Source organism: Hypanus sabinus, chromosome 19 (genome assembly GCF_030144855.1).
Source record: "Hypanus sabinus isolate sHypSab1 chromosome 19, sHypSab1.hap1, whole genome shotgun sequence".
NCBI lineage: Eukaryota > Metazoa > Chordata > Chondrichthyes > Myliobatiformes > Dasyatidae > Hypanus > Hypanus sabinus.
The window spans coordinates 27,612,319-27,638,640 of NC_082724.1; the positions used below are offsets into that span (position 1 = coordinate 27,612,319).

A 26,322-nucleotide genomic window follows, 5' to 3' on the forward strand; every position below is an offset into this window, starting at 1 on the left:
ACAAATTTAGTCTCAAACTCTCTTCTTATATCCCTAGAAATTAGTAACTTTATTGTAAATTTATGCTGCACCCTTTCCAAAGCCAATATATAATTTTAATATTGAAGTACCAAGAACTAGGTACTGTTCTCCGGGTTTAGGCAAACCTGCAAGAAAACACACGCCTTTTCTTGTACGGGTTCTTATTATAAAAGCAAGTGACCCTTTAATGTTTCTTATTTTCTGTACCTGACCAGCACATTTTAGTGACCTGTATATTTATCCCTAAAACTTGAACCCTAACCCTAATCATTAAAATAATACAGGGACCTGCCTCTTTTTTTTTAATTCCCATTGAATGACCTCTCTGTTGCTTATGTTGAAATCCATCTGCCACAGATTTGCCTACTTTAATCTAGCAGTGTCTCTGAGTACCTTTATGCACATGTGTACACCACCATGTCACCGATATTTACATAATCAGATAAATTCAATACATAGCTCTCATTCTTTATCAAAATCATCATTAAATGATTACTACTAAAGTAGATCTCATGTTACTTTCTTCCAATTTATGTTTGTGCCCATTAAGCCTATAACATTTTGAGCGTTGACAATTTTGATCTGAAGAATTATTAGACTTATGAAACATGCCATAAATCCAGAAAATGGCATTTCTAAAGAGCCTGAAATGCAGAAAAAATGACCCTGAGAATATTTAACCTGAAATAACTCAAGTTTTGATGGGCCTTATTTCCAACAATAAGACAGCCAGTAGAGGAGAAGTCAACGCCCTGACACAGTAGTGCCAAGAAAACAACCTCTCCTTCAATGTCGAAAAAACAAGGGAGTTGATGATGGATTACAGGAGGAATGGAGACAGGCTATCCCCTCTTGACATCAGTTCGCCTGTAGTTTTGGGGGTGCGCAGTTATACACATCTCCGAGGATCTCACCTGAACTGTTCATACCAGCTGTGTGGTGAAAGGAAAAGTACAACGGCATCTCTTTCACTTCAGATGGCTGTAGAAGTTTGGCGTGAGTCCCCATATCCTCAGGAATTTTTACTGGAACACCATCAAGAGCATCCTGTCTGGCTGTGTCATCGGCTGCTATGGGAACTGGTCTATCCTCAATTGCAGGGTACTGCAGAGAGTGGTGAGGACAGCCTAGCGAATCTGTGAATGTGAATTTTCCTCTACTCAGAATGTTAACAGTAGCAGATGCGCGAAAAGGACCTGGAGGAGCAGCCACTCCAAACACAAACTGTTGGTACTGCCAACAGGCTCTGGACCCGCTTTTTGACCAGGCCATCAGATATATCAATACACATTGATCTGATTGTGTATCTAACCGTACATAACACATTTATAAAACAATTATATATATATAATCTTTGTGTTTGGGCAATTATCCTCCCACATTTTCTTTCTTTATTGCTTGTTCATTGCAATGGAGCCGCAACATACAGATTTGCACTTCTTTGGATGCAAGAAATAAAATAAATACATTACAATATAAAGAATTGAGTTTTAAGGCAATTACAGAAAACAAAATCAAGGTGACAAGTCAGGTTCATTGGTCATGGAACTATAGACTGATGAATCTAATTTCAGTTGTAGGCCAGAATTCTGAGCGACAAGATCTGCTATAGTGTCAATAGTCAAGGCCTGATCAGAAATAGTGTGACTGCTGAATGTTTTGTAAAGAGGTAACTATGGGATAGATGCAGATAGGGCAGTGGATGTTGACCATATGGATTTTAGTAAGACCTTTGACAAAGTTCTGCATGACAGGCTAATCTGGAAGATTTGGTTACATGGGCTCTAGGGGGAGCTAGTGAGGTGGATTCAGAATTGGTTTGATGATAAGATGCAGAGGGTGATGGATAAAGGTTGATTTTTCTGGAGTCCTGTGACTATGGGATGCCCTAGTGATTAGTGGTGAGACCTCTGTTGTTCAGTATTTATATAAATGATTTAGATAGATGTGAAAATACATGGCACAACTAGCAAGTTTGCTGATGATGCTAAATTCGAGGGTCTTGTTGAACGTTAAGCAGGTTGCAATAAATTGGGAATAGGTGTTCATTGATTAGTTTGGTCTGACGAATTGTAAATAGATTTCAATTTAGGTAGGTGTGAGGTGATACATTTTGGACATTCAAATCTGGATAGAACCTATACAGTGAATGGTAGAGCATTGTCAAGGGTAATAGAACAGGGGGGTACAAGTGCACAGTTTGCTGAAAGCTGCCATGCTGTGCTGAAGATGGCATTTAACATGCTGGCCTTCAGTCAGGGAATCAGGTTTAGATTTAGGGGTAGGAACATAATGCTGCAGTCATGTAAGTTGTTGGGAGTCTGCACTTAGGGTAGAGTGTACAGTTTGGTCACCCTTTTAAAGAAAAGATATTGTCAAACTTGAGAGTGTGCAGAAGAGATTCACAAAGTTGCTTCCTGGACTAGAGGGCATTGGTTACCTGTACCTCCTCCCCATTGTCAGCAACGAGCAGAAAGCAAATCCTGGATGGTGAGGGATCCTTGATGATGCATGCTACTTACTTGTGCATTGCTTCTTATAGATCTGCTTACTGGTGCGGAGGGCTATATCTGGGATGGACTGGACTGTATTAATCACTCTTTTTATGCTTTTTTTGTTCTTGGACATCGGTGTTTCCTTACCAGTCTGTGGTGCAACCGGTCTAGATACTCTATACTGTGAATCTACAGAACTTTTTAAAAGTTTTGGAAGACATGCCAAATCTGTGCAAACCTCTAATGAAGTACAGGTGCTGCAGTGTTTTCTTCGTAATGGTGCTTAAGTGCTGAACCCAGGACAGATCTTCCAGAATGAATATGCTGAGGAACCTAGTTACTGATTCTGATACCCTGATGAGAACTGGCTTGTGGACCTCCAGTTTCCTCCTCCTGTAATGAATAATCAGCTCTTTGGTTTTGGGTGCATTGAGTGAGATGATGTTTATGTGGCACCATTCAGCCAGATTTTCAATCTCCCTCCTATATGCTGATTTGTAATCATTTTTGATTCGGCTCACAACAGTGGTGTCATCAGCAAACTTAAATATGGCAGTGGCGCTGTACTTAGCCTCACAGTCAGAGGTATAAAGCAAGTAGAGCAGGGGCTAAGCTCATATCCTAGTGGTGCATCTGTGCCGATGGAGGTGGTGAAGGAGATGTTGTTGCCAATCTGAACTGACTGAGGTCTGCGAGTGTGGTTCCAGTTGCACAAGGAGTTATCAAAGCCAAGGTCTTGGAGCTAGTTGATTAGCTTCAAGAGGTTCATGGTATTGAAAGCCAAGCTGTAGAAAATGAAGAGTATTCTGATACATGCATTTTCAATGTCCAAATGTTCCAGAGCTGAGTAAAGAGAAAGAAATGGCATCTGCTGCTGTAAATGTTGTATTTGTACCCACCTCAACCACTAATTCTGGATACATGTTCCATATGCCACCACCCTCTGTGTAAAACAAAAGAGTTGCCTTTTTTAAACATTTTCCCTCTCAATTTAAACATCTAGTTTTAGATCCTCCTAATCTGGGGGAAAATGTGGCTATTCACATTATCCATGCCCCTCATGATTTTACAAGTCTCGATGAGGTTACCTCCTCCTATGCTCTATCGTAAAAGTCCTAGCCTATCTAACCTCTCCTTAAAACTCAAACCCTCTAGTCCCAGTAACATCCTCATTAATCCTATTTGTACCCTTTTGCAGTTTAATGGCATTAGCAGGGGACCAGAAATGTATTCTTTACTCCAGTTTTGGCCTTAACAATGCTTTGTACATCTGTAGCATGGTGTCTTAAGTCCGGTACTCCTTGTGCTGACTGATGAAGGCAACATGAAGCCATACGTCGTCTTCATCACCCTATCTACCTTTGTTGCTTCTTTCAAGGAACTATCTGCCTATAATCCTTAGCCTCGCTGTTCTACAACGCTCCCTTGGGCCTACCTTTTACAGTCTTAGACCTGCCCTGGTTTGTCTTACCAAAATGCAATACATCATATTTATCTGAATTCTCACCATTGGCTATTGGCCCAGTTGATTAAGTTCCTGTTATAATCTTAAATAGCTTTCTTCACTGCTTACTATACCAACTTTAATGTCATCTGCAAACTTATTAATCACACCGGCAAAATTTTCATCCTAATTGTTAATGACTAACAGCTGTGGACCCAGTATCAATACTTGGGGGACATCAGTGGGACACCAGTGATCACAGGCCTGGGGTTTTAATAAACAACCCTCTATCAACATGTTCTGTCTCCTACAGAGCAATGTACAAATTCTTCTTGGTCTGTCATAATGAAACATTATACATTGGACAAAGCAGTTGAATTACTGACCAAAATAGAAACCATTCCTTCCAAGAATAGTCTTTGACTATCTCTGAAATTGCCAGAATAGCACTGCCTCCATTGACATAAAGCAGAGGCTTGTTAAGGGAAAACAATGTAAGAACAGAAGAGAAGAAATATGCTTCTCAAAATTCTTTTGACCTTTCTTGGCCAATGTGTGCACTGTACATTCACATAAATGCTTATATACACTGACTTTTAAACTACACATATTTCTTTGAATAAATTTCACTATGTTCTCTAAAATTTTCCCTGAAAAGGAAATTATACATAATCTGCCTAAAAAGCAAGCTAACAGGTCAAAACACTTTTTTTCTTGTTCATTCTAGTTTTCTTGTACAAAATAGTGCTTTTTATTTATAATCCTTACCCAACTTTGCAATTCTATGCTCCCACCAGCTAAATGATAAGGTTCAACTAAGCAATTAACTGCATTTGAACTTTGATGATTATTCAGTTCTCTTTTAAGGATCAATCCAGTATATAATGTTTTTATTGTTGCCTATTCTGTATATCTACAAATTGGAGGTTAGTGATCCCAGTTTAAAGTCTTTCTGGCAGCTTGTTAGCAAATATGATGAACTGATTTCTAACGTAAGTGAGATGTACTATACTGCATGAGTGCTGTGACTGAAACAATTTCAGTGTCTCCTGATTTGGGATTATTGGTATCCATTTAAATCCAGTTAGAATGCTTAGAAGTGAACTCAATGCACATGCTATGTTTAATGATCTACAAAAGTAAAGGGAGGTGCCAAGCTGCTTTTGGGCCAGATACTTGATCTAAATCTCATCAAAATATATTGGCAATCTCATCAAAATAAACTGATAAGGTTTAGTATGTCACCAAAAGCTTAAAAATTTCTATAGTTGTACGGTCGAGAATATTTTGTCTGGCTTACAACACAGCTTGGAATGGAGCCTCCTGTGTGCAGGATCGCCAGCTGACTCAACCAGCTCCATCACCAGCATGCACCCTCCCAACCACTGAATACATCTTCAGGAGACAGATTAAGTTATCAAAGTACAAATATGTCACCATAAAGAATACTGAGATTCATTTTCCTGTGAGTATACTCAGCAGATCTGCAGAATAGCAACAGTAACAGGATCAATGAAAGATCAAGTTCATAACACAACAAATAGTGCGTATGCAAATACAAATAAATAGCAATAAATAATGAGAACATGAGATAAAGAGTCCTTAAAGTGAGATCATTGGTTGTGGGAACATCTCACACCATCCAGAAGATTCAGATCTAGATCTTCACCATCCGGAAAATATTCTCCTTTTGTTGCTACCTTCAGGGAGGAGACTGAAAATATACAATCAGTGATTTAGGAACAGTTGCTTCCCCTCCACCATCAGGTTTCTGAACAGTCCATGAAATGATCTTATTATTCCTTTTTTTATACTATTTATATTTCTGTAATTTATAGATTTTTATGATTTTTACTATACTGTGCTGCAATGTAACAAATTTCATGTCATAATGTCAGTAATAATGAATCTAATTTTGAATGCAAATCTAGTTTAAAACAGGTAAAAGCCAACATGAACAACTGAGTCTCAACAAATTCACAGAGTATGTTATCTTGTTTCTTCAAGTCTCCGATTAATTATAGAAGATTCAAAGAAAAAGCAGAATACAACAAAAATCATCACAGAGTATGAAGGAATAATACCTATTAATCATGCCATGGAATAGAATTTGGATGAAAATCTGCCTGCTCACTCTGCCATAAATACAGGAAACTTGTATTCCAAGCATTCACATGAAGCATGAGGCAGTGTTGATAAGCTGTATAAAGTTTTTGCAGATCAAACTTGAAGGATATGCAAATTACAGGAAAAAAAATAACATGCGGTTGTCTTTAGGTTTAAAATTGGCATAATTCCTAATAGGCAGAAAATTCTGTGCAAATATATGGGGCCACTCATGCTGTAGTTATGTGCAGATTTAGTATGTGTGTATAGAGGATGGTTGATGATCATGTCTGAATCTTGGTGTCTCTAGAATTTGTTTTTCCTATAAGTATTCCTTGTTAATTTTTTGAGTCCTTAGTGAGTCATCATTATTTTTGAGCTACTCACAACCTACCTTAGGTCATCTGAATGTTGTTCACAAAATCTAATCTGGTGCATTGAAAAGTCTTGATCAACAACATCGGCTGTCCTACTGAGCAATTTGTTTTTGCTCCAAACTTTTGTATCTGCAGTCTCTTGCTTCTTCACAAAAAGATCCTCTTTCCTTTGGTAACACCTGCACTAATTATTCATTGTACCTATGGCTGATGTCTTACTGCCATGTTAATGTGCCTGTTAAGGACTGTCATCTCAGATTGGTACCCAGCTGAGTTCTGAAATCATGCAAAAGATCAGTGAGATCATTGGGAACTATCCGACATTACTACCCTTGTTTCCCTGAAACCATTTTGTTTAAAGACCCACTGATGAAACTATCTTTCATCCCACTGAGATCACTGTTCTCTGTGGCCACAGCCTCACACTGAACTTGTAGAGGACATAATCATGGTCATTCAAGAAGCTGCTGATCTCTGCCACATCACATAGTTTGCTGTACATGTTAAAATGAGGATGGTTACCCAAACTCTGTGGTGAAAGAGAGAAAAAGGAGCAGGCAGGGTTGGCATGGGTGTGTGCTTTGCAGACTTCTCCAATGTGCGAGGATTTATGAACTGCACTCATATACTCGTCCGTTTATTATGTGCCGTGTCGTATGATGTGGGCAATCATGGTTTTTCCATGAGCATGATTGTTCTTGGCAAATTTTTCTACAAGGTAGTTTGCTATTCCCTTGTTTCAGGGTGTCCTTACAAGATGGGTGACGCCAGTTATTATCAATACTCTTCAGAGATTGCCTGCCTGGCATCAGTGGTCACATAGTCGGGACTTGTGAAATGCACCAGCTCCTCATAAGGCCATCCACTACCTGCTCCCATGGCTTCACATGATCATGGTGAGTTCTCCACCCTGCCCAAAGGTGACCTGCAGGCCAGCAGAGCTGAGGAGCACCTTACACCTCTTTTGGTAGACATGTATCTCCACCTGCCACTTCCTCATAAACTACTTGGCTAAAATCTTAAGTCTTGTTTTTCTCTCCACCGATAGTGGTGATTCCCAGCACTTTCTTTTTGAATTTCATAATCTCCCAAGTTTTTCCTGCTTCCATTGTCACTTTTTTGTGAACCGTATTCTTAATTTTCCAGTTGAGAATGTAGGATAGAAATTCACACTGATCTTCATTATTTTAATTATTCTATTAATGATATAAACAATATCAAAAAAGTCCTCCAAAAAAGTTATGCAGTTATAAGATTTACTACAGCTCCAAATGAAAATCTGATGTACCAATTAACACTGTAACATTTTGAATTGTGCTGCAAGAAATCTTCCATCTAATATATCAAGCTGCAACATAAAATTGCTTTGGGGTTCTTGTGCACCCAAAGTGATATGTTGTTCTTGAGACAATGTGGTTCATGTTCCACTTCAGTACTCCAACTGAACCTCACAAAGGGACGCAACTTTGCATCAGGGTCACGTGGGTTACCTATGCCTGGAGGTGTCCAATTGTATTCCCAGAATAATACAAAGCACTTCGAAAAGGATTTTTACTGCATTTCACTCCAGCAAAATAAATTAATTTTCAGATGCATAGCAATACAATAAAACAGAGTTCTGTAATTGTGTTTCTAGGTAAATAACTCTCCCGTGTACTTGAATTCTTTTGAAATAAATGCTCTCGATTGTTCTGAAAAAAATTAACTTTAAATGAAAGCTTAGGAGGACTTTCTGCCTATGTGCGAAATATTCCCCTTCTTTGCACAGGGTTTCCATGACAACATCAACCATTTATTTTGTATCATTTGTCAAAACCTAATGTAGTAAAGCATGAACATGGACCATAATGTAATGTTGATTTTCTAAATGTTCACTGGCAGATTTATTTTTCCCAAAGGCCCAGTTACTGCAGCAGTTAAAATGCTTGGTTAAAATTCACTTCCGTTTCATAACATTTGCAAATTCTTAATAAATTATCCTATTTATTTTAAATGCTGTGAAATGTTCTTTTTTTATGTCTGCATACAGAAATGAATGTTACATTTTGTTTAGGGCAAGACGTTTCATGCAGTCAGCTGAAATGCTTTTCTGCTCAGGACAGATCAGTAGGTATTGTCAGTGGAGGAAAAATAGCATTATCTTACTATGTACTTGCTTTAAGTTGCTGCTGCCTGCCTTTGCACGATGCCTTGTTTGTTTTTGGCACAAGGTATATTGCTAATTAGTAAATTATGTGTCTTGCAGTATTTGTGAGATTACCATCAGCCACATTTACCAATAGAGGTATCTTTCTCAGCTAAGGAATATCCAGAATTTCAGATTGTTTAATACTATGGGAATTTTTTAAGAGTTTACTAGCCGCCAAGTGCAACTTCAACGAGTCTGCATCATAGACAAATCAAACTGAATTCAAGTTTAGTTTAATTGAATTTTGTTAGAAAAATTAAATATTAATTTATGGCAGAGGTACTTTGGCTTTTCAGTTGTGGCAATTACATGCAAAGATAATAATATATGATTAAAAATGTAAAGACTTTTTGTTTATCTTATTTTAATTATTCAGAATATGATTCCTCTCATTGATCATTTACTAAATCGTGCCATATTTTCTCTAGGCTAAAAGTCCATTCCATATTCTTGATCTATCATTGCTTAAAGATTCTCTAGAAATAGCAAAGACTGTCTTTCCTGTGCCCAGAGTTTAACACATTAGAGATTTTCTTCATTTACATCGCCGGTATTGATTACTTAGATACTTTCATTTTTGAGTTTCTTCCGATACAAAACAATGGCCATTTCTACAGTCATTGTTTATTCCTTAATACCAGGAAAGTCATCCATCTGCTTTGCTTCTCATGTCAGACGCTTAAATTTCATTTTAAGAGGATTGGAGTATAGAAGCAAGCCGAGTATAGAAGTAATGCCGAGGTTTATAAGGCATCAGTTAAACTACATTTGTTGTATATCTGTTAGGAAGGATATGGTGGCATATGTTAAGGAAGAATATGCTGGTATTGGAAAGGGTTCAGAGAAGATTTATAAGAACTATCTTGGGGATGAAAGGTTTACTGTATGAGGTGCAATTTAGAAGGATTAGAGTGGCTGTCATTGGGAGGCCTGGATGGAGGGAATGTTTCCAGTAATGTGAGGATCTGGGATCAGAAGGTACAACCTCAGGGTAAAAGGATTTCCTTGTAGGACAGATGAGGAGGAACTTATTTAGCTAAAGAGTGGTGAATTTGAGGAATTCATTGTCACAGACAGCTCTGGCAGCCAAGTCATTAGATATATTTAAAGCAAAGGTTGATAGGTTTTTGAATAGTAAGGGTATCAAAAGTTATGGGAAGAAGGCAGGAGAATGGAGTTGAGAGGAAAAAAATGTCAGCTACATTCAAATAGCAGAACAAACTTTATGGGCTGAATGGCCTAATTCTACTCCCATGTCTTTTGCTCTCATGGATTTCTGCTCTCTCAAATTTGGCTACATCTCAATTTGATAATTCAGCTATTTTAAAATGACTTACTCCAAATAGTACTCTTTGAAAAAATAATCCCTGTGGTTTTTTGTTTGTTTTTTTATAAAACATTTATATCAATGATGTTAAATAGAGAGTCTAATACAAGCTTTAGGCTTCACACTTAGTTATTTCAGTGTCATTCATAGAATGTGTGTAGCCCCCAGAATGATCAAGGTTTCTGAAACTTTTCTGACAAATGGTTTGACAAATATTCCTACTGGTTACAGTGCTCATTTTGCATCTGTGTCATACAGATACGTTTCAGGTGCAGTCATGTGGCATCAGCCAAATATATAGCTGTTATCGCTTGGCTCCTGACCAATAGACTAACTGCAACCTACTGTATATATGGTCTTTCCCGAAGTCAGATATAACTTGGGTTTTGGTTTGTAAATGAAAAATAATCATGCCATTGAACATCGAATATATATTACTCATATGCATGATGTATGCATACCTATTTAATTTTTAGTGTGGTTGGTGATAAGCTGGTCAGAAAATAAGCAGAGTATTTTGTTTCTGCCTCTTAGGTTTCTTGCTGAATTGAGAAACAATTGATCTGCACAGCATAGTTACACCAGTAAAACATTAATTATAATGACCTTCTTCATCATGTGGGCTTGTCGCAATTTATTCGTGCAGATTCCCTTGCTTTCTGCCCACCCACTAAACCAGTCCAAATGAAGAGTCTCAGTCCAACGCACTGGCTGTTTATCAATTTCCAAAGCTGCTCCCTGAACTGTTGAGTTTCTCAGGTATTTTGTGTGTATGCAGAAACAGCCAGTAATATGAAACAGAGTGTTATTGTTCATTGCTAGGAAATTTGCAAGGGATGTTGTGCTTCAATTATGTGGGAATTGGTGAGACACATCTGTGCAATATTGATCTCCTTATTTAAGGAATCCAGAGGAAATCTTCTGAATTAGATGGGTTGACTTATGAGAAAGATTGAACAGACTCGATATGTATCTGCTGTACTTGGAAGAGTGAAAGAAAACTTACCTGAAACAAGTGAGATTCTGAAAGGTCTTGATAGGATGGAAGTGGAAAAGACTTAACTTCTTGTTAGAAAGTCCAGAACAAAGGTCGCTGTTAAAATATTTGTCTAATTGAGGCAGAGATAAGGCATTTTTATTTCTCTTGGCCGGTCATGAATGAAAGGTACATAACTAAAAGATGATTCATAAGGAGTAGAAAGTAACAAGGCAAACTTCAATTATATTTTATGCTGCATTCATCATGAACATTCTTAAAAAGAACATAATTCTGATTAAGTATATCTTTGTCTGTTGGATCTCAGTTAGAAGTGATTATTGTAAATGTTGGTGCCCAATGCTGCAAAACAATTTAAATGCAAGTTCAGTATTCCATGGTAGAGTATCCTCCGGAAAGTTTGAAGAAACACTTAAGGAAAAGCTTGCAAGCAATAACAGAAACAAAGCAGCTGGTTTTAAACTTTGGATAAACACAGGATAAAATACATGGAGATGAGAAATAGGGAACAACTGGGATATTTATCTCTCATAATTAGAAGATGATTGTTATCTTTCTCTAAGCATGCTAGGTCCCACACAAATTGTCACTGGGCTACATCCAGGCTCCTCGGTTTTCCATCAGTAACTTCCAGTATTTAAAGCATAAAAGAAATGCTGATAAAAGCAAATTAACAAAGAAAAACTGATCCACCCATGATGTGAACCATGATATTAATCATATAGTCAGATATAACCAAGTAACATCATGATAATTGGCACCTTCCATATGTTTACTGATACTAATTAATTTATTCTGCTTCCTATATATTCAAGTTTAGTTAGTGTGCCAGACAACATATTTTAACATATTTTACATATACATATTTTCTATTGTACATTTTAGGGATCTAATCTGTTAGCTTGTGGGGCATGTACTACAAGAATTACATTTCAACATGATGCACTGTCAATAACTCCAAAAGACTGGAAGTAGAGTAAATACCGAAAGGCTTTTATTAGCAGTAAAACGGAGCACGTCCATGCCGGATGACGGCCCTGGACTGTGGGAGGAGCAGTGACACAATCACCTTTACCCAAGGGTCTGTGGGAGGAGCCACAGGAGCAGTCAGCAGTGGAGCATGTCCAGACAGATATACATAGTTTACCACACAAGAACAGTTTAATTTTCAGAATGACATTAAGCTGGTTGCCCTAGAAATTGGTTCATTACCTTTTAGTGACATTTCAACAGTTTTGTAGGTTACCCCAAAGCAATTTGTGGAGATTCCAAAAAGGTCAATATTTTCAGTTACATTGTTAGTTTGTTCTTTAGAACAACATACTGGATCAGTTTCAGCATAGAATCCTCAAATGATCTGGTACAAGTTTACACAATCTCCAACATTTAGTCCCTCAATTGATTGTGGACTTCAGGAAGGGAAATCCTGAGACCCCTCACCAGTCCTCATTGAAGGATCAGAAGTGGAAAAGGGTGGTTTTAAGTTCCTGAGTGTCAACATCTCTGAGGATCTATCATATTGATGCAATTACAGAGAAGGCATGATGTCGGCCATATTTCATTTGGAATTTGAGAAGAATTAGTATGCCACAAAGACACTTGCAAATTTCTACAGATATACCATGGAGCCCACTCTAACTGGATGTATCACCATCTGGCATGGGGAGAGGCCACTGAAATCTGCAGAAAGTTGTAAACCCTGTCAGCTCCATCAAGGACACTAGCCTTCCCCGCATCCAGGAAACTTTCAAAAGGCAATGCCTCAAAAAGGTGCCATTCATCATTAAGGATCCCCATCACCCAGGACATGCTTTCTTCTCATTGCTACCATCAAGGAGGAGTTTCAGGAGCCTGAATCAGACCACTTAACATTTAAGGAACAGGTTCTTGCCCTCTGCCATCAGATTTCTGAATGGTCAATGAACCCATGAACACTGTCACAGTATTTTTTCCTTTCACTTTGCACTATTTATTTAATTTAGTTTTTGTTTTTGTATATACTTGTTGTAATTTATAGTTATTGTCTTTGCAAAGTACTGCAGCTGCAAAACAACAAATTTCTTGACATATGCCAACGATACTAACTACTACTACGTTGACTCAGGCCTAGGGGGAACGATCGTCATGATGACCGTCGGGAACGACAATATACCTAATTCTAATTCTGATTTATAAAATACATTCAGGTAGTAACCTCCAAAATAGATCTGCAGTGGGAGATTGCTTCCTTGGGATCAGAGAACAAAAATAAGTTTTTGAGCAGTGCAAAGGGTAACAAGGCTTTGACTGGAAAGTATCTCCATACTAACTCTCATCTATGCCTGCCAAAGGGGTACCAGAGTTGCCCAATATCTCCCATTACTAAGTACAGAAATGAATAAATTTTTGATATGAGTAATGTGATAATTTTGGCAAATAACAACCCTATCTCATTACATAAAAACACAAAATGTTGACAGAACTCAGCAGGCCAGACAGATGCTGTCTGGCCTGCTGAGTTCTGCCAGCATTTTGTGTTTTTATTTATTTCCAGCATCTGCAGATTCACTCGTGTTGCCTATCTCATTACAACTTATTTTCCAATTGTGGAGTTTCATATCACCCATAAAATGTATGTGCATATGCAAATATTTTTGTGCATTTAAAGTCCATGAATAACACAGCCTACTTGCAGTGAAGTGGTCCTCACTGATCTGCTGCCCCACCCATTCCACTGAAACTCAACCCAGTCTGTGTCATGCACCCACCTACCTTTCCAGTCCAGTGCCACAGTGTTTCTCCATTGCTGAAGTTTTCAGATCCTACTCCCCAATTATGGTCCTACTCTTGCTCCTTTCACCATTACCCAGTTCTTTCTCAGCCTTCTAATCAGCAGAGGTAAGGCTTCAGTGAGAGTTTACAAGTTGAAGGCCTGTTCTATTATATATACTGCTTTAGTCCTCACGCAGTTGAATTTGGATGCCCAAAACTGGCATGAAAACCTTGCTCAAAAGCTGTATTGATATACAGGTCTTCCTCAGATTGTGGCAAGATTCTGTTCCTGTCAACTCTCTGTACCCCAAACCATTTACAAGTCTACAGTGCAGACACATACAGAGAAAATGCCTGGAATCCCACAGCAGCTGGCAAATCCATGCTGCTTTTCTCCCAGGAACTCATTCAAGAATATTTTCTGTGATTGTCAGTGATATCTCAACAGGTCAATTGGCCTAAGAGTTTTGCAGCTTTTTCGTCTGGTCACAGTTGCCCTGCAGATGCTGCCATCCTACATTAAACACCAAGTTAAAGCAGATCTTTATCAAATGCTCAAGGAAACTTGTTGGCTTTCTACAACTCAGTGAATGTTGCATAGATCTTCTGCTGCTGAATATATAACCGCGCCTAATATAGAAATCAATTTATTCATTTTCTGTGCTGTTTATTAGCTGTGTTGGTCATAAATTCAAGTCTTTCATTGATGTATTCTCGGGGTCAATGGCATTGGTCAATACTCTAAATCCAAAGTTTAGAACGATCAATTCTCTTGCCTCTGTGAGTTTATGAATGATTGTGGGTTTCGGGAGCGAGAGAACAGAATCTCTGCCCACATTTCCACCAGGTCAATATTTTGCTGAATCCTTTGACAGCCTTTCTTGTGATCCATAACTCTGCCAATTTTTGTGTCTACCTGCTTACATTTTTCCCTGAATCATTTGTTATATCTATAGAAAAAGAGGTCCCAGCAATCTTCCTTGTAGAATACCTCTGGTCGTGAATATCCAGTCAGAGTAACACCTATTCCCTATTACTCTGTTTTTATAGCCAAAAGAAATTTGAATCCAATCTAACAAGTCTCCATTGTTCTCCTGTGCCTTAATCTTTTGGATTAGTTTACTATGAGGGATCTTGTTGAAAGCTTTACTAAAGTCCATGTATACGACATCTGCAGCTTCTGTCCTCATCATTCATTTTAATTGCCTCCTCAAAGAATTCAGTTAAGTTTGTAAGGCATGTCCTCCTCCCACACAAAGCCATGTTCATTATCACTAATAAGACTATATTTTTCCAAATGTGAGTAGATCCAATCACTAAGTATATTCTTCAATAATTTCCGCACCAGCCTATAATTTTCTAGATGTTCTCTGCTGCCCTCTTAAGCAAATGAACAGATCGCCTGTTCTCCAGACAGAGAATATGAAGATTCCTGGCAAGACCCCAGCAATCTCCTTTCTTGTCTCTCAATAACCTGAGATAGATTAGGCCCTGGGATCTTGTCCGCCTTAAGGTTCTTCAAGAGGCTTAATACTGCCTCCTTCTTTATATCGCCATGCCATAGAGTATCAGAGCATGTTGATAGCAAGGATATTAAAAGTCATTGAATTTGCACGACAGTATTGATTGCTGACTTTGAAATAAGCTCTCAACAAGGAACTGGCAGTCTTTATTGTGAAAACGTTCTTTGCTGGTGATCTGAAGTCAATCATATTATTTTTCTCATAAAGCACAATTTAAATTAACATTATATAGGGTGTGCATTACACATTGGTGTGTTGAATTGTGGTTTATCTAAGATATCAAGACTGTTTGAAAATGTACTACTCTCATATTAAGTCCCTCATTGTGAAGAACTGTAGTGTGAGCTACAATATGCAAACATATAATTATATATCTTAGAGCCAGATAGTTCCTCAGTCTTAACTGTCATTTCAGTATCTTTGAAAATTGATAAAACTGATGTAACAACTTCAGATTTTCAGAGTTTCTATTTAACTATTTTGTTCATAAAATAAGACTTGTGTTGCAGGACACAACACACAGTACAGTCTGAAAAAAATAAGGTGGAATCCATGCATGTTTGGTAATTCAGTGTTGAACTCAACATGTGTTGAAATGACAAAGTCATAGTGCATTTCAAGGAGTTACTGTGTTAAATTCTGATGGTTTTGCCATTCATTTTGCCTAGTATTTCTGGTAGGGTACAGTTAAATTACTGCTTGCAGCCATTAATATGATCTGAGGAAAATCCAAAATATGATTAACCTTGTATTTTATGATATTCATCCATAATTGCATGATTTCCCAAATATGAGATTTCCATGCACTATTATACATTGGAACAATGCATTCCATGGGGAATTAGGCCTTCATCTTTCACTCATTGTTGTAGTTTTGTATTTGTTTTGCTAAGCAGTTTTCCATTTCTTTCTCAAAGGAATTAAATGGATAGAATTAGCTGTCTAAGCTGGGAGTCTGTTCCACCTGATAAGAATTCTGTGGGGAAAATAATTTGTCTTAATCTCCAATTTTGCTTTTACATTATTCATTTTCTGATGTGTTGCCTGTCCTGTGCTCACACCCTAAATTAAGTAATGTGCTATAATTCATATTGTCCATGGCTTTCAGCATTTCAAAGACTTATTCAAGGGCTTCCTCAATGTTTCTTTTCCAATAAAATGCTCAATCAGAGATTTTGTGGTCATGATTTAACGCCCTAAGACCCAGAATCAATGATATAATAATTATATTTTGTTGAAAATAAATTATTTGGATGAGTCATCTTCTCCTTTAAAAGATTTTGAAGTAACTCTCCATTAAGGAAGGTCACTGAATCAGTTGACCAATGATTTTTATAGCTCTGCTGGACTCTTTCAAAGATGCTTTCTTTTTGAGTGTCTCATAGCTAAGTGTGCTATTACCAAAGATTTCAAGTTAATGTGTGCCTTTTCCTCTATTAACTGACTCGTTAACATTAAAAATGAACTACTTATTACAAAAAGGATAGGAATGACATGCTCCCTTTGAGGAACCTACAATGAATTTTAGCTCAAGCTTATATAGTTGAGTTTCTACTAAGTATACAATGACAGACATGCCATTAGGAAGACACAGCTTGAAGTATTTATTCATTTATTTATTTATTGACATACAGTGCAGTATAAGCTCTTTGCGCTTTGCCACCCAGCCACCCCTGATTTAACCCTAGCCTAATCATGGGATAATTTAACTGGTATCCCCTTGGACTGTGGGAGGAAACCAGAGCACCTGGAGGAAACCCACAAATTCCTCACAAATAGTGGCGGGAAATGAACTTAGCTCGCTGGTACTATAAACATTGCACTAACCACTACGCTACTGTGCTGCCCATCTGGAAGTTCTTAGGAATAAAATCTGTTATGCTTTGTAACTCCAAAACTTAAAACTAATTAAAAGAAAAACACGGCGCTGGCAAATGCATATTTACTTTTTTTTTAACTTTAGTACTGTATGACATGGTGGCGTAAAGAATACTTAGTCATTGACAATGGAGCACAGTTTGTTGCAGAACAGTTTCAGTCATAATCACATTGAGGCTTAATGACGTGTGCCATGCATGTACTTTACATATAACCTATAATAAATTATGTGAGCAACAAAGAATGCTTAATCAAACAATATATTTACAATGTTACTCAAATATTACTGAAATATTAAATACTTAACACTCCATCCCACTTAGCTATAAACTCCAACTCAAAATAGAATGAGTTCACACACACACACACACATCCTTTTGACAGCTCTGGACACCTTACTTTTCTAACAATTGACTCTGCTGACCGCAAATGATTGATGTGTCATCTCCAGATGACATCAGACACAAACTTCACTGTGTAGGAGAAGTTCTGTCTTTAGTCTTTCCAGGTACCCACTTTTGATCACCTTTGTAGTCCCGCACTAGGAATGTTTGTGCAGGAATAAAACACTCAACCTCCTTGTTTCAGGAGCCCTCAGTTTGTCTCAGCTTCTTATCATGCATACTCCTCTGAGATTGGTTTTGAGGAGATCCAAACGTCAGTGCAATGGATGACCGAGGAACAGCGTAGTTGGTGAGTTATTGGTTGTGGAGCGTGCTGCAATGTGATATGCAAGGTGGAAATTGGCGATCTTCTGATTCAATGTCAATTCTGCTGCCATTACTTGCAGTACATTCTTTAGACTCTGGATAAATCTTTCCGCCAAACTATTTGTAACTGGATGGTATGATGAGGATGTAATGTGTGTTACTTTCATTCATTTTCAGGAATGATTGAAACTGTTCCACAACAAACTGTGTCAACGACTAAATATTCTGGAAGTCCAGTCCTTGACAAGATGCTTCTCAGCACATCAAGAGTGTGTGTTGCTCTAGTGGAGGTTACTGGTAACATTTCTGGCATCTTTTGTGGCATCCACCACTACCAAGAAATTTGTGCCCATGAGTGGTCCGGCAAAATCCATATGAATTCTCTGCCGGGACAATGCAGGTCATTCCCATGGATGGAGAGGCACTGCTCTTGGCATCTTCAGAATAGTGCTTAATGAGCTGCTAGATCTGCTGATCTATCCCAGGTCACTAAACAAACTGAGCCAAAGCTGTGGTGTGACCACAGTAAGTGATCCTTGGTTTAAAGAATTCAGACTTGTTGTGACATGCTCTGGGCCTGTAATCTTCTCATCTTTTTAACACTGTCTTGAGATTTCGGAGACATTCCTTGTCATCTTACTAGTAATGATGATGTCGTTGAGGTAACACTGAGTACCTGGGCAACCTTGCAACTTAATCATAGTTTTCTGCCAGAGTGCAAGTGCAGATGCTACTCCAAAAATAAGCCTATTATACTGATAATGCCCTTTGTGAATGTTTATGGTGAGAAACACTTTGGACTCTTTGATTTCCATCTGTATGTAGGCCTCAGCTAAGTCCATTTACTGAAGTATTTTTGCTCCAGAAAGGTTTTCAAAGATAACCATCAGTACTGAGTTGATGGTGACCTTAAAATCACCAGAGATCCTGACAGAACCATGCCTCATGGCTACTGGGACCACTGGCATTGCCACTCATCCTTGGAAAGAATTCCTTTAGCCTCCATGCAAACAAGCTCACTGGCTGCTTTATCACAGATGGTATAAGGAACTGAATGGGCTTTGCAAACCTTGGGTGTGACATTTTCATTTTGCACTATTTTGCCCTTGATATGTTTGAGTTTTCCAGTGCCATCATTTAACACTGCTGTGGCATTCTTAATTCACCTTTCTTAATTCACTTTAGGTGATCTCTATTGCGGGGGTGGGGGGGGGTGTAGCATGCAAATTGTGGATGGATCTCCTATCAAGTTGGTATTGTCCAGCCAATCATGGCCCCACAATGCTGGCCCTTCTGTTTTTACTATGTACGTCCAATATGAGTGATGGTTGTTGTATTTAACTATTACAAATGTCATTCCTACAGGCATATTACTTGTCTGTTGTTAGTTTTTACATTGTAAATCTCAAGGCTATTCAGTTCTATATCACTTTCATCATTGTCAGATTTTCTTCAACTGCATGCAGATTAGTGCTCTTTTTGAAACTGCAACTTAACTTCTTATCTTTTGTCTCTTTGTGCAGTCCTTTTTTTGTTACAGAACATGCTCTTTATATTTGTCCTACTTTATTTGCTATTTCTACAAGTTTCACCTTTAAGCTTTGGTCTGGCAGATGGGAGTCCATGTTACAATGGTAACACAGTATGCTTGGCCAGGTGGGACTCCGCCTAGACACTGCAACTTTGTTCACTCTCATTCCTGTCTACAACTCAATTGAGCCACTGTCTGTGGTTTCCATTGATGCAGTGATCTCAACTTCTCTTTTAAATGTAACTTGTACTTCAGTTATGAACCTTTTTTAAATGCTTTCTTGTAAATTCCACCAACTAAATGGTCTCTCAGTGCATCATTAAGCTAATCACTTAGAATGCTCAGACAATTTCTTCAATTCAGTAAGTACACTGAAATGGACTCCTCTTCCGTTTGGTTCCACTTCTGAAACCTAAAGCGTTCTGCAATTAGTAGCGGCCTTGCTTCCAAATGTTCCTGAATTATTTTCATGATATCAGCAAAGCTCATTTCGGCTCTTCTGGTTAGAACAGTTAACTTTCTCAGGAATCTGTATGCCCTTCCACCTATTGCACTCAGCAAAACTGGCACTCACTTTGCATTGGCTGTTTCATTTGCTTCAAAGTACAGCTCAATTTGCTCTGTATGCATATTCCAGTTATCGCTCGTGCAATCAAATGTGTCTAGCTTTCTGATGTAGACGTTTCTGCTTTTCCTTAAATTTATGAATATTATCACCCAGTACTCACTGTTTATGAACCCATAAATTTGTCCATTTTCTGCCATTTTTTTAACTCAACCAACTTTCTTCTTCCGAAGAAACATACTGCGCTTTTTCTGAAACTTATGCCCCTTGCTTTATTTCAACAGGTAGGTAGTCATCTTGGATTTGTTTCAAAAATACCTCAGCACAATTGTTCAGTTTTGTAATTCCAAAACATAAAAATAATGGAAAGAAAATCATGGAGCCATGTGTCTCCTTTGCTCTTGTACTTTAGTGAGGCGTGCACAAATAACATGGTGGCATAATGATGCAGACATATGACATGGAGCGTTAATGATGTATATAATTCACATACTTTTGGACATTAACCTGTAAAGAATACTTAATCAAACAATATATTTACAATATTACACAAATATTTCTGAAATATTTTGAAAAGTTTCAGAGATGCGCTCAGAGTTTCCCATAAGAAATGCAATATTCACACCTCTAACTTTGGCTGTCAAAATGGAACAGAGCACTGGGGATGGGATTGAGAACTTCAAAGCCTTGGAGTTTGGAGACCTCGTGGGCAGGCCACTTCACAAAACAACTACCTATCTGCCCCTTCAATCACCTCCACCTGTGGAAGAGACTGAGATTCCTGGACTGGTTTCATTAGCCATCTCGGAACCTACAAAATAGGAATAGAAGTAATTCATCCTTGATCCCAAAGAAGAAGAAAAGAAACCTTAAAATTATAAAGATTTGTGGCCTTAGTGGTGTCTTAATGTAAGTGGTTAAGGATGTGAGAGGGGACTTTTGGGACTGCTGGGCAAATGGGGGAGGTTTGTTGCCATGTTCTGGTGAAAGAGATGACAAAATGGGGAATTCTCATCAAACTGGTACCCTCAATTTGTCCGAGTTCATGCTGCAAGGTCATAATGATTGAGGTGAGCATCCCAAAACTGATAATATGTAAGTTCTCTCTCATAGAGAGCTGCAAGAGACTCGGGACTATAGATGTTGGAATTTGGAGCAATGAATACTGTGGGAGGAACTCTGTAGAGGGGAAGGAACAGTCAACATTTTGAGTTAAGATCCCTTAACTCATCTCAGATTGAGACATCTCAGATCAGGTGCAGGTTATTCTCGAGAGGGAGGGCAAGAACCCAGACTTTGTGGTCCATGTAGGGACCAACGACGTGGGTAGGATGAGTGAGGGGTCCTGCGTAGGATGAGTTCAGGGAGTTAGGTGCGAAGCTGAAGAGCAGGACCTCCAGGGTAACAATCTCAGGATTGCTACCTGTGCCACGTGCAAGTGAGGCAAGGAACAGAAGGATTATACAGATTAATACGTGGCTGAGAGGATGGTGCAGGAGGGAGGGCTTCAGGTTTTTAGATAATTGGGCTTTGTTCCAGGGAAGGTGGGATCTGTTCCGACAGGACGGTTTACACCTCAACTGGAGCGGTACTAACATTCTTGCAGGAAAGTTCACTAGTGCTTCTCGGGGGGGGGGGGGGTTAAACTAAATTTGCAGGGGGCAGGGATCCAGAATGCGAGAGAGGATAGCGAGATGAAGAATAAAGGACAGGTGGGGACTACACGGTTCTGGAATATTAAGTGTGTAGTAGAGAAAGGTGAGGCGGAACAAGTGATAAGGAGGACACATGTACAGAGGGATGGACTGGCGGAACATGGAGTTAAATGTGCAGAAAGAATAAGTAAATTTAGGAAGGACAACAAAATTCAAGGGGCATATAGCCCGATGGGAGTTCGGGGAGCTGGGTTAAACACAACAGACAGCGATTTAAACAGAGAGAGGAGAAATGGGCTAAAAGTTCTATATCTGAATGCATGAAGTGTCAGAAATAAGGCGGATGAGCTTGAAGCTGAGGTGCAAATGGGTAACTGTGATGTTGTTGGGATAACAGAGACATGGCTGCAGGGAGATCAGACCTGGGAAATGAATGTACAAGGGTATATGTGCTATCGTAGGGACAGAAATCTGGGCAGAGGGGGTGGGGTGGCCCTGTTGGTGAGGAATGAGATTCAGTCCTTTGCAAGGGGGGACATAGGATCAGGAGAAGTAGAGTCTGTGTGGATAGAACTGAAGAACAGTAAGGGCAAAAAGACCCTAATAGGTGGTCTCTACAGGCCACCAAACAGTAGCATGCAAGTTGAATAGGGAGTTAACATTGGCATGTGGCAAAGGTAATGTCACAGTAGTTATGGGGAATTTCAACATGCAGGTGAACTGGGAGAATCAGGTTGGTGCTGGACCCCAGGATAGGGAGTTTGTGGAGTGCCTACGGGATGCATTCTTGGAACAGCTTGTATGAGAGCCGACCAGGGACAAGGCTATTCTGGATTTAGTCTTGTGTAATGAACAGGATTTGATAAGCGATCTTGAAGTAAATGAGCCATTAGGAGGTAGTGATCACAATATGATGTTTTTATCTGCAATTTGAGAAGGATAAAGGCAGATCGGAGGTGTCAGTGTTGCAGTTGAGCAGGGGAGACTATGGAGCCATGAGGGAGGAGCTGGCCAAAGTGAACTGGACAGATATCCTAGCAGAAAAGACAGTGGAACAGCAATTGCAGGTATTCTTGGGAATAATGCACAAGGCGCAAAATCAGTTCATCCCCCGGAGAAGGGAGGATTCAAAGGGGGGAAAGGGGCCACAGTGGTTGACAAAGGAAGTCAGAGATTGCATAGCATTAAAAAAAAGGAAGTATGACAGAGCTAAGGTGAGTGGGAGGACAGGTGATTGGGAAATTTTTAAGGAACAACAGAACTTAACTAAAAAGGCAATATGGGGAGAAAAAATTAGGTACGAACGCAAGCTAGCCAGGAATATAAAAGAGGATAGCAAAAGCTTTTTTAGGTATGTGAAGAGAAAGCAGATAGTTAAGAACAATGTTGGGCCCTTGAAGAATGGATGGGGTGAAATTGTTATGGGAAACAAAGAAATGGCAGAAGAATTTAATAAGTGCTTTAGATCTGTCTTCACTAGGGAAGACACAAGCAATCTCCCAGATGTATGGATGGGCCAAGGACATAGGGTAACAGAGGAAATGAAACAGATTGACATTAGGAAGGAAACGGTGATGAGTAGACTGATGGGACTGAAGGCTAACAAATCCCCAGGTCCAGATGGTCTGCATCCTTGGGTACTAAAGGAGGTGGCCCTGGAAATTGCGGATGCATTGGTAATCATTTTCCAATGTTCCTTAGATTCAGGATCAGTTCCTGAGGGTTGGAGAATGGCTAATGTCATCCCACTTTTTAAGAAAGGAGAGAGGGAGAAAACAGAGATCTATCGTCCTGTCAGCCTAACATCAATAGTGGGGAAGATGCTAGAGTCCATTATTAAAGATGAAATAGTGGCATATCTAGATAGCAGTGATAGGATTGGGCCAAGCCAGCATGGATTTACCAAGTGCAAATCATGCTTGACTAATCTATTGGAGTTTTTCGAGGATGTAACCAGGAAGTTAGACAAGGGAGATCCAGCGGATGTAGTGTACCTCGATTTTCAGAAGGCATTTGATAAGGTCCCACATAGGAGATTGGTGGGTAAAATCAGAGCTCATGGCGTTGGGGGGAAGATATTGACATGGATAGAAAACTGGTTGGCAGATAGAAAGCAAAGGGTAACGGTGAATGGGTATTTCTCGGAATGGCAGGTGGTGACTAGTGGGGTGCCACAGGGCTCGGTATTGGGACCACAGCTGTTTACGATTTACATCAACGATTTAGATGAAGGCATTGAGAATAACATCAGCAAGTTTGCTGATGATACTAAGCTGGTGGTGGCAGTGTGACATGTGATGAGGATGTTAGGAGAATTCAGGGTGACTTGGATAGGCTGAGTGAGTGGGCAAATACTTGGTAGATGACGTTTAATGTGAATAAGTGTGAGGTTATCCACTTTGGGAGTAAGAACAGGAAGGCAGATTATTATCTGAATGGTGTAGATTTAGGTAAGGGAGAAATACAAAGAGATCTAGGAGTCCTTGTTCATCAGTCACTGAAGGTGAATGAGCAAGTGCAGCAGGCAGTGAAGAAGGCTAATGGAATGTTGGCCTTTATTACAAAGGGAATTGAGTACAAGAGCAAGGAAATCCTTTTGCATTTGTACAGGGCCCTGGTGAGACCACACCTGGAGTATTGTGTACAGTTTTGGTCTCCAGGGTTAAGGAAGGACATCCTGGCTGTAGAGGAAGTGCAGCGTAGATTCACAAGGTTAATTCCTGGGATGTCCGGACTGTTTTACGCAGAGAGGTTAGAGAGACTGGGCTTGTACCCGCTGGAATTAAGGAGATTGAGAGGGGATCTGATTGCAACATATAAGTGTAAAGGGGGTTTCTTCTCTTTTTCTTTGTTACTGTGTATGTAATCAAAAGGGCTTCTTTGTTTTGTTAAAAGCAGGAATGCTTCTTTGTTGCGAGAGAGTGCTGGAAGCTTGTTTGGGTTAAAATTTACTGATAACGAGAATTGTATTCCTTTGTAAACCAAATGGGGATTAATGTTTTTCTTTCTTCTGAGTCTGTAAGCGATTGTTGACGGGTTTTTGGGCAGATCGGCGCGAGGGGGTTGAGAGAGAGGATGCAATGCTGTAAGCTGGGCGAGGAACAGACCCCAAGCGGGGGTCCGAGGCCAGGAGGTTCTCCGAGGAGGGGGGATGAAGCTAGATGTGCTTGGTTGACCACTTCAGAGGGTCCTGAGCTGCGAGTCGAGGAGTTCGGAGGGGATCGAATGGTGGCCAGAAGACTTCAGTAACTGAGCTCCAACGGTTGTGCACGAAGTGGTTTGGACTTTGATAAGTTTGGCGCCTTTTCTTTATTTTTTTCTTAATATATACTGTATCATTATTAATCACTTAGTTATAGTAACCTTTATAAATTGTACTCGTTCAATCGCATATGGTGTACTGTCTGTTTTTGGGTGACGCGGGGACATCACACAGCATCCACACCAGCTGATTACCCAGTTTGGTGGGGCCGAAGGCTGCTTCCCCTAGACGAAACGAGCTGAGCGAGCCTGAGGCGACCCAAGAGGTTACATAAGATTATTAAGGGATTGGACAAGATAGAGGCAGGAAATATGTTCCAGATGCTGGGAGAATCCAGGACCAGAGGGCATGGCTCGCGAATAAGGGGTAGGTCATTTAGGACAGAGTTAAGGAAAAACTTCTTCTCCCGGAGAGCTGTGGGGGTCTGGAATGCACTGCCTCAGAAGGCAGTGGAGGCCAATTCTCTGGATGCTTTCAAGAAGGAGCTAGATAGGTATCTTATGGATAGGGGAATCAAGGGATATGGGGACAAGGCAGGAATGATCAACCATGATCTCAGAATGGCAGTGCAGGCTCGAAGGGCTGAATGGTCTACTTCTGCACCTATTGTCTATTGTCTATTATCTGGACTGAAGGTAGATGGAAGATAGTCTGTGTATAGAAGTGAAGGGAGGGGTGGGGCCAGAGCTGGTGTGCATTGAAAGGTGGCTATGATTAAAGTGAGATGAGTGATAGTTGAAGGGGTAAGAGTAGAAACAGCAACAGAACTGTGTTACTATTTCTACCCTTCCCTCCTCCATCTGCAAAATTTCCCTCTCTGTTTAATGTGTAAGTATTTGGGATCCTGTTGAGATTGTCTGGTAAGAAACCATCTCACCTCCTTCTGGTCACTTCCGTCATTCCTCTGGGGAAACTTTGCAGAACCTGGGGACATGTTTCCCAGACACATTACCCTACAGCAAAAATGTAATCATAATCCAGATGATCATGCTTTAAGAGAATAACGAGTTTTTTCCAACAAGCCCTTGAATAATCGGCTGCAAATTGCATTTGGATGAGCTTCTTCTTGTATCAGTGAATTGCCAGAGAAATCAGCCATGAGGATCATAAAAAGACTAAGAAAATAAGATGCGTTTTATATTTTCTAGAATTGCAGGTGTTCTTTCAAACCCAAAATGTTTGCAGTGAACATCACTGTTTTTTATTCAGGAAAAAGATAAGGTTATACAGACATGGTAATTTGGTCTTGAAACTAAACTAGTCTGCAATTCTTCATGGAAAAATAGACAAACACCTTGATTAAAAAAAGTACAGAATGGAACCTGCAGTTTGAATTTGCTATTGGCTTGGCAAGGGAGTAATGGACTGGGTACATCTGCCCCTCTGGTACAGTTCCCTCCATTGCTTGGTTTTACTCTGAAAAGGGAGTTTAAAAGCACATGGCATATTTCAGAAATTTTGAATTAGGCTAATTTTTCATATTTTACAAGTA

General features: G+C 39.5%; 1 protein-coding gene across 6 annotated transcripts in view; it reads left to right on the forward strand.

Annotated features, from left to right (window-relative positions):
• The window catches only part of LOC132377830 (receptor-type tyrosine-protein phosphatase gamma-like), a 671,456-nt gene that overhangs the window by 347,124 nt on the left and 298,010 nt on the right, over positions 1 to 26,322 (forward strand). The gene's annotated exons all lie outside the window — the stretch shown is intronic.